Consider the following 14,915-nt stretch of genomic DNA (forward strand, 5'->3'; position numbering starts at 1 on the left):
AATGACTCCAACCTAAGTGTATGTAAACTTCCGACTTCAACTGTATGTTCACTACCGTTCAAAAGTTTAGGGTCACTTCTAAATGTCCTTGTTTGCCATGAAAACATACATGAAATGAATTACAAAATTGATAGGAAATATAGTCAAGATGTTGACAAGATTATAAATAATGATTTTTAATTGAAATAATAATTTTGTCCTTCAAACTTTGCTTTCGTCAAAGAATCCTCCATTTGCAGCAATTACAGCCTTGCAGACCTTTGGCATTCTAGTTGTCAATTTGTTGAGGTAATCTGAAGAGATTTCACCCCATGCTTCAATAGGGTTGAGATCCGGTGACTGTGCTGGCCACTTCATTATAGACAGAATACCAGCTGACTGCTTCCTCCCTAAATAGTTATTGCATGGTTTGGAGCTGTGCTTTGGGTCATTGTCCTGTTGTAGGAGGAAATTGGCTCCAATTAAGCGCCGTCCACAGGGCATGGCGTTGCAAAATGGAGTGATAGCCTTCCTTCTTCAAGAACCCTTATACCCTGTAAAAATCTCCCACTTTACCACCACCAAAGCACCCCCAGACATCACATTGCCTCCAACATGCTTGACAGATGGCGTCAAGCTTTCCTCCAGCATCTTTTCATTTTTTCTGCATCTCACGAATGTTGTTCTTTGTGATCCGAACACCTCAAAACTTAGATTAATCTGTCCATAACACTTTTTTCCAAACTTCCTCTGTCCAGTGTCTGTGTTCTTTTAACCATCTTCCACTTTTATTTTTATTGGCCAGCCTCAGATATGGCTTTTTCTTTGCAACTCTGCCTAGAAGGCCAGCATCCCGGAGTCGTCTCTTCACTGTTGACGTTGAGACTAGTGTTATGCGGGTACTATTTAATGAAGCTGCCAGTTGAGGACTTGTGAGGCGTCTGTTTCTCAAACTAGACACTCTAATGTACTTGTCCTCTTGCTCAGTTGTGCATCGAGGCCTCCCACTCCTCTTTCTATTCTGGTTAGCCAGTGTGCGCTGTTCTATGAACGGAGTAGTACACAGCGTTGTACGAGATCTTCAGTTTCTTGGCAATTTCTCACAAGGAATAGCCTTCATTTCTCAGAACAAGAATAGACTGATGAGTTTCAGAAGAAAGTTATTTGTTTCTGGCCATTTTGAGCCTGTAATCGAACCCACAAATGCTGATGCTCCAGATACTCAACTAGTCTTAAGAAGGCCAGTTTTATTGCTTCTTTAATCAGAAAAACAGTTTTCAGCTGTGCTAACATAATTGCAAAAGGGTTTTCTAATGATCAATTAGCCTTTTAAAATTATAACTTGGATTAGCTAACACAACGTGCCATTGGAACACAGGAGTGATGGTTGCTGATAATGGGCCTCTGTACGCCAATGTAGATATTCCATAAAAATTCTATAAAAAAGAAAAAGCCATATCTCAGACTGGCCAATAAAAGATTAAGATGGGCAAAAGAACACAGACAGTGGACAGAGGACCTGCCTAGAAGGCCAGCATCCCAGAGTCGCCTCTTCACTGTTGACGTGGAGACGGGTGTTTTGCGGGTACTATTTAATGAAGCTGCCAGTTGAGGACTTGTGAGGCGTCTGTTTCTCAAACTAGACACTAATGTACTTATCCTCTTTCTCTGTTGTGCATAGGGGCCTCCCACTCCTCTTTCTACTCTGGTTAGAGCAAGTTTGCGCGGGGGGGGGAGGGGGACTGTTACCTTATAAATTGAAGGCTTTTCTTTAGGTTGACTTGCAATACAAACCCTAACCATGTTACATTACCTGTAGACCCATGGCCAGCGGTCCCAATGCGAGTAGGCTTGAATGGATCAGGGACCTTCAGGGACCTTCAGTTTGACCCCAACTACCCTGCTAACACGAAACTCACAGAACTCATTAGGGTGAGTGGTAACACTGTACTCAGAACATACACTTGTATTCTATCAAAATAAACCCAACGCTGTGTTGTTGATACAAAACACTCAGTAGTTGCTATGGATTCGAATCAGGAAACAGCTAGATTGCTGAAACATGAAAGCTTGCCCAGAACACTTGGTTTGAAGTGGACGTTTGAAGTGAGCATTTCATATTGTTTGACCAATAGCAGGCCTGTGAGCAGAGAGACAGAGCCACGGGTCACTTCCGCCTGCATGCCCTGGAGGCGGAGTTTGACTTCACCACAGAGGAGCAGCTGGAGAAGTCCAGACACTTTGGTTTTCTGCTCTTGTGGAGCACTCATGCTGTGGATGTCAGCCCCTCAAACCCCATCCCTCTCCACAACAGAGACATCACTGAACCCATGCTCGCTGTAATGCCCTTCTCATTATTAGTCTTGTTCCAGATTAGTTTGTGCTGTCTTGCCAATTCCTACAGCATGGTCATTGTCATGCAAATGTTTGGCTATACAGCACAAACAGATCTGGGACCAGACGGCTTCATCAAATGAAATGTTATTTGTCACATGCGCTGAATGCAACAGGTGTAGACCTTACTTACAAGCCCTTAACCAAAATGCAGTTTTAGGAGAAAAAAAAGTGTTAAAGTATTTACTAAAATAAACTGAAGTAAAAAATAAATAAAATAAGAAGAATTGAAAAATAACGAATAGCAAGGCTATATACAGGGGGTACTGGTACAGAGTCAATGTGCGGGGGCACCGGTTAGTTGAGGTAATTGAGGTAATATGTACATGTAGTTATCCCTATATAGGAATGTACATGTACATCCCTATATTCTGCAATGTTTTGGCTTGGTTTCAGAAATAGTTTCATAGATAGTTGCATACAGGTACATACTTTACTCTCTTCCTGCAATAATCTTGTGAGATAAGTTTTGAACAAAAGTGGACTTTTGTTGCTTTGTTGTTACACAGGATTACAGTGCATCCCCAAGTTCAACTGCAGTTATTCTGCAATTACTGTGTCCAAAATACAACAGTCGACTGCAGCTACTGCACTTTTAAAATTGCAATTGTTTTTTCTAAGGGCGCTGCTGCAATGGGTGCTAATGCAAAAGCACAACCAAAGAGCTGCTTCACAGATAGAACAATGAGACAGATATTTCACCAGATGTATATGGTAGCGAGAGGAAGCCCAGTGGCCGGTGTTGAAAATCTCCCCCCTGCCAGAATTCACCCCCCCCCCCCCCCCCTTCGCGTTCTTCATTGCTGCAACTCGCTTGCTAGTTGGGATTTCTGCTCTTCACTCTGTTGTCAGTTTAGCCTACATTTCACTGATCTTAGTAGCAGAAAGACTTTTTGTCTGCAGTTTTCGGTTTGTCTATTTGTTTCAAGTGTATGTGGCTGTTCTAGCTTGTATGGCGCCTGCCCCGCCTGCACCCGGGGGCGCCCCCGGCAAGATGCCGCCCTGGGCGGCTGCCCATGTCGCCCGTACTTAAATCCGCTGCTGATTTTGTATTAGTCTATAAATAAATCTCTTTGCCAAAATTCGTCATCTCTCCTATGTCTTATTCAACTAGTTTTTTTGAAAGTGTAAGAATAATAATTTAGCCATAGTTGCTCTGAAATGTTTATTGCTTGACAACATTTTACTCCCTCCTCTATGTTTAATGTAACACATACATGTATTATTAATTTCGCTTGCCTATCCTGATGTGAAGTTTGTTCTATAGAAAGTATTTGACTCTGATGTTTGCCACAAAGTATTTGACTCTAGCCACAAATTATGGAAATTAGAAGGGGGGGAGAGAATTCTGTCAGGGGGGAGATTTTTGGCACAACACCGGCAGTGGGAGAAGATGGAAGAGATGGATTTTGGCCGACATTCTGCTAAGTTACTCATCGATGAAACATTTTATTTCAAAATAGTTTTCTGTTCCCAAAACAACAATCTGTTACAAACAGAGTGGACAAAGTTTTGTAGACTTTACCCTTTGCCAAAGGAAAAAAAAGGAGTGCAAAGGCGAATTGAGTTGTTATTGCACACGCGCACTTTACAAAGTAGGCATTCCACAACGGAACTATGCAAATGCATGCTAGAATCTTGTTTGCTCGTGCTTGGCTCTGCCCACCTCCTTGCTTGTTCTGCCCACTATGGCTCATTTGTTTCCCTTTGAAACGACAGACTGTAGTGGTCCATGTTGATCTAGTTCTAAAATTCTTTGTCTGCTTCTTCTTCTTTAAATTGAAAGGTGCATACACCGCCACCTACGGTACATAAGTGTGAGTCCAGTGTAGAGTTAGTTGCCCTACCAACTAACTCTACACCCTTTAAAACATCACCAATATTCCACTAATGGCCCCATCTGATCCTAGACTAGGCCGGCAGGGTCCGTGTACCTTCTAGACAATGGCTATCCTACATTAACCAGGATGACGGATAGTGATTCGCCACTCATTATTCGTTTTATGTTATTTCAAGTTGATCAAAATTGACAGAAAGCTACCTTTTTCGTTTCAGATATTGGAAAACAAGCACTGTCAATCAAGGTAGGCGGGAAAGGGGAGGGTGCGTTTTGATTTTGTTCCTAGTGTAGTTAACATAAGCTAACGTTACCGTTAGGGCAGCTAGCTACCCACACAGTCTCAAGTGAGTGTAATTTGTGTTTGTGGCCAAATCACCACAACTGTTTGTGGCTAGACACGCTAGCTAGCTAACGTTATTGCCTAGCTACAAATTCACTGTTCTTTGAAGTTTGTGTTTGATTTGACCGTCTATAATTGACCATGTTGTGTGGTTAATGTGTGGTCTATATATGGTTAGAGGGATCTGGGGTGCAGACAGCAGATGGTGGTGGAGGTGTTTGGCGTGGAGAGGACAGTGAATTCAGTGGAGGACATCCCAGCCACTTGACAGTGTTGGCACTGTTACTTCCTACCTGATGGGTAAGTGGACATCACTTCTGCTTGTGATGTCATATCCTGTTAAGGTACGTTGCTAGCCGAGTGCAGGTGGACTCTCCCCTCAACATGAAGCTCCTGCTGCTCCCACCCCAAATACACAGGTACACACACACTATTAACTAATTTGGGATACGGGGCGGTATTTTGACGTCCGGATGAAAAGTGCTACTCAGGCCCAGAAGCTAGGATATGCATATAATTGGTAGATTTGGATAGAAAACACTCTAAAATTTCTAAAACTGTTAAAATAATGTCTGTGAGTATAACAGAACTAAAATGGCAGGCGAAACCCCGAGGACAAACCGAAAAGAAAAAAAAAATATTCAGCATACCACTGATTTCAATGCCTGGCACTTTTATAATAGGGCAAAATCGTCCCCGATTGCAGTTCCTAGGGCTTCCACTAGATGTCAGTCTTTAGAAAGAGTTTCAGGCTGGTTTTTGGAAAAATGAGGGAGAAGTTGTAGTTTTTCTAAGTGGCTCCCGTTTTGGCTGTAGTGTTTCCAAGCGCATGGCCGAGAGAGCGCGTTCTCTTTGTTTATATCCGGTAAAGACAATAATGATTCTCCTTCTTAAATTTTGTTTATTTGCGTATTAGGGTATCTAAGGTTTGATTATAAACATTGATTGACTTGTTTGGATAAGTTTATTGGTAACGTTTAGGATTCATTTTGTATGCATTTTGAAGGAGGGAAACCGAGTGGATTATTGACTGAAGCGCGCCAGCTAAACTGAGTTTTTATGGATATAAAGAAGGAATTTATCGAGCAAAAGGACCATTTGTAATGTAACTGGGACATTTTGGAGTGCCAACCGAAGAAGATCTTCAAAGGTAAGGCATATATTATATCGCTATTTCTGACTTTCGTGTCGCAACTCCCTGGTTGAAAATGATTTGTTATGCATTTGTGTGCTGGACGCTGTCCTCAGATAATCGCATGGTTTGCTTTCGCCGTAAAGCCTTTTTGAAATCTGACACCTTGGCTGAATTAACAACAAGTTAAGCTTTATTTTGATGTAACCCCTAAGTTTCCAACATGACCTGACTTGTGTGTATGTGTATGTTATAGGAGGAGTTGATGGCGGAGCATGCGTATTACCTGCGGCAACACCCAGGTCTATCTGTCTTCAGAGGGATCTAGGGTGCAGACAGCAGATGGTGGTGGAGGTGTTTGGGGTGGAGAGGACAGTGGATTCAGTTGGAGGACATTCCAGGCACTTGGCAGTGTTGGCACTGCTACTTCCTACCTGACGGGTAAGACGTCACTCTACTTAAACAATAAATCAAGCAAATGTAATTTACATACAAGACACCAGTGCTCCATTCATCTCTTTCTCTCTTTGTCGTCATATCCTGTTCAGGCACCTGGCTACCCGAGTGCAGGTGGGCTCTCTGTCAACATGAGGCTCTTACTGGTCCTACCCCAAGTACACACATACACAGGTACACACACATAAACCACTAACCCCTAAGTTTCCAACATGACCTGACATGTGTGTTACAGGAGGAGTTGAAGGTGGAGCATGCCTTGTACCAGCGGCAGCACCCAGAGCTCCAAGCCATGATGGGTCGACTTCCTGCAGTTCCTGCTACTATGAAAACTGAGCGAGGTCATCATGTTCGCCCGCAAGGACATCTTTGCCTCCTGCCAACCACCGGGGGGCACCTTCAACACCTCCTCACCTTGAGGACACACACTGTGGCTGCGTCTGTGTCTCAATAGTCTAGTAGCTTTCTTTGACTGGCACTTTAGTGAGGACAATACTATTCTGGTTAACACTTGTCACCAGTATGTACAGAGGCCCTCGAGATCTAGAGTATTGATAAAATACGAATGCTTTTATGGATGTTTTTTATTTTGTGATAATGTTTTTACTGTCTTTTGTTTGTATGAGGTGCACTGAAACAAATTCCAATCAACTCTGTTGATTTGGCAATCACAAGAGGTCCAGTTATGTCAGTTATTGTGAATGAAAATAAAATGTATTATTTCATGTCTTGTATGTTTCCCATGCTTAATTTATGTTGAGTTATTCCAGTAACTGCTACATTGCTTTGGCTCTAATCTGATCAACCGATAATGTTTTAAAAAATAAAGTTAGAAATAAAATTATGCTCATGCTTTTACTCAGTACTTTGTTGAAGCACCTTTTGCATCTATTAAAGCCTTGAGTCTTCTTGTTTATGACGCTACAAGCTTGGCACACCTGTATTTGGGGAGTTAATCCCATTCTTTTCTGCAGATCCTCTCAAGCTCTGTCAGGTTGGATGGGAAGCGTCGCTAGACAGCTATTTTCAGGTCTCTCCAAAGATGTTTGATCGGGTTCAAGTCCGGGCTCTGGCTGGGCCACTCAAGGACATTCAGAGACTTGTCCCGAAGCCACTGCTGCGTTGTCTTGGCTGTGTGCTTAGGGTCGTTGTCCAGTTGGAAGGTGAACCTTGAGCACTCACTCTGGAACAGGTTTTCCTCAAGGATCTCTGTACTTTGCTTCGTTCACCTTTCCTTTGATCCTGACTAGTCTCCCAGTCCCGGCCCCTGAAAATCATCCCCACAGCATGCTTCATCCCCACAGCATGCTTCACCATAGGGATGACGCTTGGCATTCAGGCCAAAGAGTTCAATCTTTGTTTAATCAGACCAGAGAATCTTGTTTCTCATGGTCTGAGAGTCCTTTAGGTGCCTTTTGGCAACTCCAAGCGGGCTGTCATATGCCTTTTACCGAGGAGTGGCTTTCATCTGGCCACTCTACCATAAAGGCCTCGGGTTCGTGCCGTGGGGGAGATCTTTGTGGGCTATGCTCGGCCTTATCTCAGGGTAGTAAGTTGGGGGTTTGAATATATCCCTCTAGTGGTGTGGGGGCTGTGCTTGGGCAAAGTGGATGGGGTTATATCCTGCCTGGTTGGCCCTGTCCGGGGGTATCGTCGGACGGGGCCACAGTTTCTCCTGACCCCTCCTGTTTCAGCCTCCAGTATTTATGCTGCAATAGTTTGTGTCGGGGAGCTAGGATCAGTTTGTTATATCTGGAGTATTTCTCCTGTCTTATTCGATGTCCTGTGTGAATTAAAGTATGTTCCCTCTAACTTTCTCTCTTTTCTCGCTTCTCTCGGAGGACCTGAGCCCTAGGACAATGCCTCAGGACTACCTGGCATGATGACTCCTTGCTGTCCCCAGTCCACCTGATCATGCTGCTGCTCTAGTTTCAACTGTCCTGCAACTGGAACCCTGACCTATTCACCGGACGTGCTACCTGTCCCGGACCTGCTGTTTTTGATTCTCTCTCTCTACTGCACCTGCTGTCTCTAACTCTGAATGATTGGCTATGAAAAACCAACTGACATGAGGTGCTGACCTATTGCACCCTCTACAACCACTGTGATTATTATTATTTGACCCTGCTGGTCATCTATGAACGTTTGAACATCTTGGCCATGTACTGTTATAATCTCCACCCGGCACAGCCAGAAGAGGCCTGGTTCCTCTCTAGGTTTCTTCCTAGGTTCCCGCCTTTCTAGGGAGTTTTTCCTAGCCACCGTGCTTCTACATTTGCATTGCTTGCTGTTTGGGGTTTTAGGCTGGGTTTCTGTATAGCACTTTGTGACATCTGCTGATGTAAAAAGGGCTTTATAAATACATTTGATAGATAGATTGATTGATTGATTGGTGGAGTGCTGCAGTGATGGTTGTCCTTCTGGAAGGTTCTCCCATCTCCACAGAGGAACTCTGGAGCTCAGTCAGAGTGACCATCGGGTTCTTGGTCAACTTCCTGACCAAGGCCCTTCTCCCCCGATTGCTCAGTTTGGCTTGGCGGCCAGCTCTAGGAAGTCTTGGTGGTTCCAAACTTCTTCCATTTAAGAATGAGGGAGGCCACTGTGTTCTTGGGGACCTTCAATGCTCCGTCCTGTCGGAAGGAAAACTTTCACCCCAGTCTGAGGTCCTGAGCGCTCTGGAGTAGGTTTTCATCAAGGATCTCGCTGTACAGTACTTTGCTCCATTTATCTTTCCTTCGATCATGACTAGTCTCCCAGTCCCTGCTGCTGAAAAAGATCCCCAAGCATGATGCTGCCACCACCATGCTTCACCGTAGAGATGGTGCCAGATTTCCTCCAGATGTGACACTTGGCATTCAGGCCAAAGAGTTCAATCTTGGTTTCTTGTCTCTTATGGTCTCAGAGTCCTTTAGGCAAACTCCAAGTGGGCAGTCATGCGTCTTTTACTGAGGAGTGGCTTCTGTCTTGCCACTCTACTATTAAGGCCTGACTGGTTGAGTGCTACGGAGATGGTTGTCCTTTTGGAAGGTTCTCCCATCTCCACAGAGGAACTCTGGAGCTCTGTCAGAGTGACCACCGGATTCTTGGTCACGTCCCTGCCCAAGGCCCTTCTCCCCCAATTGCTCAGTTTGGTCGGGTGGCCAGTTCTAGGAAGACTCTTGGCGGTTTCAAACTTCTTCCATTTAAGAATGATGGAGGCCACTGTGTTCTTGGGGACCTTCAATGCTGCAGAAATGTTTTGGTACCCTTCCCCAGATCTGTGCCTCGACACAATGCCTTGCCGCTCAGCGAGGAAGAAGCCATTGCTCCAAAACCGCCATAAAAAAGCCAGACTACAGTTTGCAACTGCACATGGAGACAAAGATCGTACTTTTTGGAGAAATGTCCTCTGGTCTGATGAAACAAAAATAGAACTGTTTGGCCATAATGACCATTGTTATGTTTGGAGGAAAAAGGGGGAGGCTTGCAAGCCGAAGAACACCATCCCAACCGTGAAGCACGGGGGTGGCAGCATCACGTTGTGGGGGTGCTTTGCTGCAGGAGGGACTGGTGCACTTCACAAAATAGATGGCATCATGAGGCCGGAAAATGACGTGGATATATTGAAGCAAAATCTCAAGACATCAGTCAGGAAGTTAAAGCTTGGTCGCAAATGGGTCTACCAAATTGACAATGAACCCAAGCATACTTCCAAAGTTGTGGCAAAATGGCTTAAGGACAAAGTCAAGGTATTGGAGTGGCCATCACAAAGCCCTGACCTCAATCCTATAGAAGATTTGTGGGCAGAACTGAAAAAGCATGTGCGAGCAAGGAGGCCTACAAACCTGACTCAGTTACACCAGCTCTGTCAGGAGGAATGGGCCAAAATTCACCCAATTTATTGTGGGAAGCTTGTGGAAGGCTACCCGAAACGTTTGACCCAAGTTAAACAATTTAAAGGCAATGCTACCAAATACTAATTGAGTGTATGTAAACTTCTGACCCACTGGGAATGTGATAAAAGAAATAAAAGCTGAAAAAAATGATTCTCTCTCTCTACTATTATTCTGACATTTCACATTCTTAAAATAAAGTGGTGATCCTAACTGACCTAAGACAGGGAATTTTTACTAGGATTAAATGTCAGGAATTGTGAAAAACTGAGTTTAAATGTATTTGGCTAAGGTATATGTAAACTTCTGACTTCAACTGTACATGTAGCTATCTTGGCATTTTAACTGTAGACTCTTACCGGTGTATGGATTACGATGATTCACGGCAGACTGAAACACTTTATAAACAATCCTTCCCACTCGGCTTCAACCAGTCCAGACTGATTTAGTCACAGAAGACAGAGCTGTGTCGATAAGATACCAGCAGCTGTATTCAGGACAACACTGGTATTGAAAGCTGTAGCTGCACTTTGCATGTAGTCGATGATGAAAATATTAGTAAATGGATCTTTCAAATATCCGCGGTAGCAGAGAGCAGGATGTGCCCTTTGACAGAGAAGCCTTGGGTGACGATACGGACTCTTTTTCTCATGAATATCCCAGCCCCTCATTATCTAAACCAATCATAGCTAGGCAAGATTTGGTATTTTCTCCATGTCTAAACAACTTTGTAATTTCACATTTTATTTATAGGTTACATACGAGTTTTTATTAAGGCACATGAAAGTTCACATGTTCAAGAAGGCATTTCTGCAAAAAAAACGCATATTGATGAAAATACGTTCAAATGCCTCTCCTGTGAAGTAGTAACGTGTGTCACATGGCCAGCTTTCTGTAACGGGTCACACATAGTTCTACGTCAAAACATATTCAGCCAGATCTAGAATAAAGTTTGATGGGTATTCGTTGGTATCACAGTCTCTCAGGTAGAGAACTAGGGCAGTGTGTGGGGAATGCTGGTCTACAGCCTCTAATGAAGAAAGGTGCCCCATGAGCAATATCAGCTATTACATCAAAACAGGAAATGTCCATTTCAGAATTAATAAACTTCATGTCTGAAATGAATGGCTGGGAAAGTACTGTTCTGTGTAGCCTATACCATGATATTTACCCCATCCTAAAACACAGTATCAGGTAGACCATTTGATGGATACTAGCATAGTCATTGTAAATTCATGTCTCACATTCAAATACAAAAAAGCTGGAGTTGTTTCAGCTGGATGGTGGTAGATTGGCCTAAGATGTAGCGTCCTACGTCATGATCTGGTGGATTTACACAGCAGTATAGGAGGAATCGGTTTAGGCTTAGGTCAGTATCAGACACCTCTGAGTGTGCATTGTGCATTGTGCAGTGTCCATTTGAGCTGATCTGTGACCCGCTAGCACCTCCCCTGGTAAGAGGGGAATGAGGCAACCTCACAGAGTTACACACAAGGATACTTTATTGACATACAAAAGACATTGTATGGAAATTATGGGAATGGTAGTGGTTTTAAACATGCCTACCATTGGCCCAGAGATAAAATTGAGATGTTGCTGTCCAGGACAGAGGTGAGCTTGCTGCTCTCTCTCTCTCTGCTTGGAGGAGACTGCAAGAAGAATGTGACCTGCAGAGCCAGGCTGATGAACCCATGACTGGACCCCTGGGAATAGCCCCTAGCGACAAACCAGTGGCCAGTGTCATAGACGTGAAGGGCCAGTTTATGACCCCCTAGCATGCTAGGCTCCTGCCGGGGGAGGGGTGCCTACTGAAGAGTCAGAAAGTCTGAATGTTTGTGTCTCTGAGAGAGGGCTGTGAGATTGTGTTAAAGTCACTGGCAGGGAATTCGTAACATCCAGTGTGATAACAAAATGCCTTTAATAAGCCCATGAGCTGACTGGTGTCCGATTTCGAGGACTAAGCTGTTTTTATTTCAGTTTTTGTTCGATTTTATCAAACTATATCTGACCGTATCAACCAGATACCATTGGAAGCACCTGGAACCTGTGCTTCAAATGAGTACAGCTTTGCTCCCCTCCAGTGGATAGTAGTGGTACTACACTCAAATGACAAACCTTCCATATTGAATTTGGCTCATGAGATTTAAAGGAAAGTTCACTTTTTTTAACCAAATCTATCTTTTTTTTTTAATGTAAATGGAATGTTATAGAAGTGTCCAGACACTTATTTTTCTTAGATTTCACTTTTTGTTTTGTGAAACTTACCCCACCAGGAAATGACTTCCTCATTGCTCGTTCTGCAGTATGGGACATGGATAAAAATGAACAAAAGGCTCCAAAAACAACCATATATGTCCTTTTAGAAATGACAAAGTTAAAAGTATAGTGATGCAGGTCTTTAGACGTTCCGAACATTATTCGCAACGTTATATTCCTGTCACGTCTGCTCCCGCTACACCTCTCCGGTGCTCGAGGCCGCCAGGCTGCTCATCATTACACACACCTGTCACCATCGTTACGCGCACCAGCGCTTCATCGAACTCACCTGGACTCCATCATGTCATTGATTGCCTCCCCTATATCTGTCACTTCCTCAGTTTCATCCCGGTGTCTGCATTGATGTTGTTTTGTTTCTCTTGTGCAGACGCTGTTCTTGTTTAGTTTCATGTCTATTTATTATTAAATCCTCACCCTGTACTTGCTTCCCGCCTCCCAGCGTCTGTGGTTACAGAACCGTTACAATTCCATTTTGTTGGACTCGAGCGATACTCTTCCGTGTGCTAGCATGCATATGCTTTTTCGTTCCCATTATGGTCATGCAAGACATGAGAAAACAAATGCATGCTCACACACGGAAATGTACACGGACTACCGCACCACTTACAGCTGCATATTTGGTACCAATGTTTTCTTTTCGAACAAGGGATTGCAAATAACTAACTTTCGTCGTTATAGAACTATACATTAGCCCCAGACCTGAAGACTACAAACAAGAAAAATGTGAATGGGCTGCTCAATATGCATTGTTTGGTGTAGGCCTATTTTTTTGTCAGTGTCTGACAGAGGGGGCCAACGCTGCAAGTGAAATGAATGGAAGTACTGTTAGTACCACAGACATTGTTCAATTTGGTGATTTCGTAACCATTACTCATAACTTAATAATACGTTTGAACAGTATACGACAAGTAATCCTTCATGTACTTTCATGCAACCTCTGTTTAAAACAATATCTGGAAATTATTGTAAGGGTGAAAAGACTTTTTAAAATGTTAATACATTTTATATTTGATTCTCAATATATTTTTTCAAAAAATATTTGTTCTATTATGTATTTGAGCCTGTGCTGTGCCAATTGAATAAGTCTCACACAAATATGTCTCAGTCCACTCTATTCTACAGCTCTCCAGCTTCCTGTGTTTATAAGGGCATAGCAAATATAGGCGAAAAATCGGTCCAAGGTGGTCATCTGAATTAAAAAGAGATGGACAACAATGTCACAGCCAAAAACCCAGCACAGGCTATGAGACTTCTTGAAAAATTGCTGCAAAATTAGGAGTCATTTGAGTAACACTTGCCAGTAATGCATTATGATGCTGCTATTATGCATTGTAAGACTTGTCTTAAGCATGTATTACCCTTTATTATAATTTCATAATGATCTAAACTAAATATCAACTATTTTGAGTCAGTAGAAAATGTCATACATAGAGACAACTTATTATAAGGCTATATAAGACATTATAACTCATACATGCTTGTAACAAATAATAAATCATTACCATAGGCTTTAGGTAAAGTATTGCCATAATTTCAAGCAGCTAAATTAATATCATCACGGATTACAAAAGACGACTAAATGCTCCGTTGAAAGGATTTCAATTAGCGTCATTAGCGGTTAAAAATCACTGGGGAAGCCAAGACCCCCCCACCCCTCAAAAAATACATATTACAACCTATGTGTTGTGATAATTGCATTGTTTGCTCTATAACCTGTTAACGCATATGCCTTGCGACCGTGATATATAAGTCTGAAGGCCGAGACAATAAGACACAGTGGCAGAATAAATTCAACCACACCTTTGTTTTTATCACAAAACCGGATAGCAACCTCTGTCCAGTGAAGCCCACAAAGCATATTGCATGTACAGTAACAGACAGTTACATGACCTACAGCATGGTCAAGCAAGTTAATGTCTCCAACATTTTCAGACCACTAAACAACTCTTGAACCACAGAGAGTTACAGCAAGTCACAAAGAAAACAGGAGCTGCCTCCATTATTCCAGCACCGTTTCAACTTCCACATTTCAAAATTCAAAAGGCACTTTTGGCAGGTGCATGGTAACAGTTGAATAAGATGAGAAAATTTTTTAAAAAACGCACACTGCTCTTGATAGTAACACTGCTCTTTATTAAGCTTCATGCATCGGCCTCACGGCCTTCGTCAAACCTTTTGTGGGCATTTTTAATTAGCACCCTTATGTAGACATAGCCCCACCCACATCCGTTCCACTCGTCGAATGTGGTTGGAGTCGAGGGAAAACAAATAAGTGCTACCAAATATAACAATATGCTTGTCATAAATATTCAAAGAAAGTGTGTACATAAAACGTATTAAACACGTCTGTAAAACCACAATGAGGACATCGACCTACCAAGCAAGTTTTCATAAATCATTGGGTACAGCGCAAGAAAAACATCAGAGTAATCTGAAATGGGGGCATAATTAATACTCACATTTACAACATAACATATAGGCATTTCTGTCTGGAGGGTGAAAATCCCAAAACATTATATTTTGCTCAGAGTATTATTTATATCACACCCCCTGTCTGATATATTAACTTTCTCTATGCCACAAAATCTAAAGTTAGAAATGTCATGTTTCAGGTCATTAAAATGT

At 42.8% G+C, this 14,915-nt stretch overlaps 1 long non-coding RNA gene across 1 annotated transcript; it reads left to right on the forward strand.

Annotated features, from left to right (window-relative positions):
- The first annotated feature begins 5,901 nt into the window (after positions 1-5,901).
- LOC115153044 (uncharacterized) lies at positions 5,902-7,006 on the forward strand. The gene is made up of 2 exons (XR_003867629.1): positions 5,902-6,126; positions 6,234-7,006. It is a non-coding gene; the product is annotated as an uncharacterized LOC115153044 (long non-coding RNA).
- Positions 7,007-14,915: the final 7,909 nt, after the last annotated feature.

The sequence above is a fragment of the Salmo trutta genome, chromosome 18, assembly GCF_901001165.1.
Source record: "Salmo trutta chromosome 18, fSalTru1.1, whole genome shotgun sequence".
NCBI classification, from domain to species: Eukaryota; Metazoa; Chordata; class Actinopteri; order Salmoniformes; family Salmonidae; genus Salmo; species Salmo trutta.